Genomic DNA, 4,313 nt, shown 5'->3' on the forward strand with positions numbered 1-4,313 from the left:
AAATCGTCAAAACATAACAAAAACGCCAAATAATAAATAAAATTGATTATTGAATTAAAGATACATTTATTGAAATTAATATTGTATCATATAAAATATTAATATAAACATATATTTCTTGTGTGTGTATGTTTTTAAAAATAAATAAAACTGTTTATAACAAAAACAATAATTTTACAAATTAGTTTATTTATCAATCGTTGTTTTATCGATCTTCGAAACCTCGCGTTTTGAATTTGCGCAAATACACAAATTGTCATCTCATGGAGTATACATTATTAATATGTTATTTGCTATCAATTTTTATTGTTTGAAATATCATAAATTGATTTATAATAAATTGCATTTTTTTGTGAAAAAAAGATTAAAAATTGTTAGATTAACCCTTCGAGGACGGGAAAAATCATAATTTGTAAAAAAAATAAAAATCTTAGTCAATTGTAATGTAAATGTGACCTTTTTTTCTTTAATTTTTTCAAAAAAGCTAGACATCCTGGAACGACGGCTCTAGTATATTTTTACAGTAAATTGTTATAAATTATAGTAAAAAAAGTGAATTTTTTGATGAAATTGGGATGAACAAAGGTTCACTTTTTTGCTTGATCCTTTCGGAAACAAGTCACAGTTCAATGGAAAAGTCAGATCAAAATTTTATTGAGATGTCCACAACTTATTACAATAATAAAATTAATTATAAAATATAACAAAGACCAAATTGCATCATAAAACATACTGGTCCGGAATATTCAAAATCAATTACATCATAAAATAACAAAGAAAAAATAATAAAGTATAGACTTTGAGGTGTCTTGAAATTTCAATATGCAATTGATCTCAAAAACAATAACAAGGGAAAATAAATAGATTTTTTTTGTAAACTTTGAAAAATACAAAAATTTAAAAAATTGGGTTTTGCTATTTTTTTGTAAAATAAATAAGCTAAGACGTAAAGACACTTTTGTTTGTTCCGACTTCGAAAAAAATCTCAAAGAAAATAAACAAAAAATAAACAAAATATCTAAAATACATTTTCAAAAGTATCAAAAATCACAAAATCGAGAAAAATTTATAAAAATGACTTAAACAGTCAATATAGTCGCGTTTGTATAAACTTTGATCACCACGAGGTTCTATGGTCATCTATTGAATTTCACGTCGTGCCACTGTCGAGGAAGCAAGATATGAATTCATTGTTTGTAATTTGAATATTTTATCATTTTCAAACAAAAACTAAGGCAAAACGTGTTTTATGCAATCTATTTAGAATATAAAGATTTGTATTTGGTAAATAATTGTTTATTTTGCAGCCACTGTTTATTCATTTTCGAATTATGCATTTTTGGGCAACAAACAAAAAACTTATAGTAAATGTATAGAGATAATGAAAAACAAAGAAAAACACAAGTGTAAAGACATCATGATATATACCAAAGTTGACACTTTAAACTATAATTTATAATAAAATAAATTAATATATTATTAATAATTTATCATGTTATTTATAATAGTTTTATAATTATAATTGTTATATATAATAGTAACAATCAACAGACATAATTTTGACACAATAACACATCAACAATCATATCTATACTACAACGTGATTTTATCGAAGTGATAAGTGATCACATTGATATAACAATATTGTGTAATTAAAACTAAATTGTATTTTATGTATAATTATAATAAAATGGTATAATGACCCTTATTATAATGTTATCATTGTGGAAGATACATAGTGTTTGTAATAAAGCGCGTTTTGACTGAAAACATATCGTTCAAATTTAAAACAAAACAAATAAGCATATAATTTATATAAACAGAAACACGCTGGTTTAGTGAATGATCAATAAAATGATTACATGTGATATAATTGATCTAGTTGTTATATAGATAACAATTTAAATTATTTAGATGTTAGAATTGATTACATATATATTTATAATAATATTTTACCAATAATAATATAGAGTCCAAAATAATAATATAATAATAATAATATAATAATTTATTTTTTTAAAATGACAATAATGTTAAAATAATGTTATTTAAACACACCAAATAACAAAAATATTAAAATAATTATTGTTTTAAAAGAGATAATTTTAAAGAATATTTTAAATTAACGACGATCTGTTATTCCACGACAATGGATCAATAAAAAATAGGCAAACAATTGTCACTTATAATTTTATTAACAATTATAGTTAAAAATATTAGATAATTTATAATGTATTGTTTATTCAATTGATTTTGTAACGAATTGTGTTTTGTGTTTTTAAATAGACGTTTTCGTTCGAAACATGCCTCGGAAAAATTTGCTTTTCAAGAAAAAAAGACTGAAGAGGCTGTTTTTTGCGGCAAAAAAATCGTCTTTGGTAAAGCCATTTTTAAAAATACGAAAATAAACGGGACATTAGGTTATATTGAATTGTGATTCCAGAAGATTCAATAATTTTTATCAAATTGTTTTTAATAAATTAACAATTTATAAATATTTATCGATTTTTTATGTTTTATTAGCACAATAAAAAAACATAATATAAATTAACGAAAAGATAAATTTAACATATGAATTTTATTAACATATTTTCTTGTATAATTAACACACCGAAAAAAAATTAATTAACGAAAAAAATAATTAACAATTTAAAAATATTTATCGATTTTTCTTGTCAAATTAACACAGCGAAAATTTACCAATAATTTAACGCAATCAAAATTAACATCTTACTATTATTAACGTTTTTACATGTTAAATTAACAAACTAAAATGTAAATAATTAACGATAATTCAATAAAAAATGTGTATTTCAAATAAATTACATTGTACAATATCTGTTTGTAATTACAAACATTTATTTGTAATTATTAATTAAATATTTCTTTCGTTACAGAATCGACGGAGTAAAATATTTAAAACCACAATTAAACAAACATTATTTGATAATTAAACAATACTGTTTCATTGAAATTATATTTCAAAGAATGACTTGTTATAAATATTTATTTTATTATTAATTATAAACATAAAAAATGAATAAAATGATGTCATGTGCATGATCAACATATAAGACTATGGTCATTTTTCAACATGGAATAAAAATTGCACTACAATTAACAACATTTTTTATAATGATAAATCATTTGTGTTAGAAAAAAAACTATTATTTTAAACTTTTCAATATATCTTTCAACCTGTTTATAATTTTGTTGATACTTATTAATGTACAACATAATTGTTTTAGTATTGTATATTTAATTCTGAATTATATTGTTAAAATAAATTTATTGTAAAATGAGTAGCATTGATCATTCAACGTGCCAAACAATGACGATATAAGCAGTTGATTTGTCTGGAAAAAATACATTTTAACAAACAGTTAGTTAATAATGACATCAATAAAAAACATGATTATAACTTCTTTTGTATTTTAATGAACAACAAAAACACCAAATTTAAAAATATAAAACATTGTAACAGTCCATTTGTTTCAAATCATAAACCAATAGAAGTTTACGCTTTACTTCGTTTAAACATCAAAAACACAACAATAAATTTAATTTTCAATATATGGACAGTAATATTTAAATAAGGTACAACAAATTGTGTATTAATATATCATTTAAAACAGCTTATATTTTACATATATATAAGTTGAAATCAATAAACACGAAATTGTGACTTTTATGTATTTGAACTTGATTTTTTTGTAAAAAAACTTTTTGACATTTAAACAAAAGTGGGTAAATTCATTACTGATTCAACTTCAATACATATTTGTTGTTTTAAAACATTTCGTTGACAATATATCAACAACAATATTAAAATATGTTAACAAAAAATACACAACTATAGTTTTTAATTCATGTTAATTCTTAGACTACTAAAAATGATTTTAATGTCTTATGTACACGTTTAAGTGAGTCGCAAGTAAAATCCTAAAATTTGTGTAAACTGTGATACTTTTTTAATTTTACTGTTATTTTTTAAACTTTTAGTTTTATGTTACATTTTTACACATCGTAAAGTTACCACTTTTAATATTTTAGGCTGTTTTTAAATCACCAGTGTAGCAATAAACGGTAAAACCCAATACACCAACTGTTGTTATCAAATTAATGAAAATTACTAATTAACAAATGCTTCCATTTTAATTAATCATAATAGTTGTAATATTATCAAAATATACATGTTTACTTTTTTGTGTTGTAATATAAATAATAACTAAACGATTGTTAAAAAATTATTTGGATTAATATCTCGCTTGCACACCATTTTCAACAAAAATTGTTGATATGAAATTGAGGAT

The sequence above is a fragment of the Entamoeba invadens genome, assembly GCF_000330505.1.
Source record: "Entamoeba invadens IP1 unplaced genomic scaffold scaff_1105074724651, whole genome shotgun sequence".
Classification (NCBI taxonomy): Eukaryota; Evosea; order Mastigamoebida; family Endamoebidae; genus Entamoeba; species Entamoeba invadens.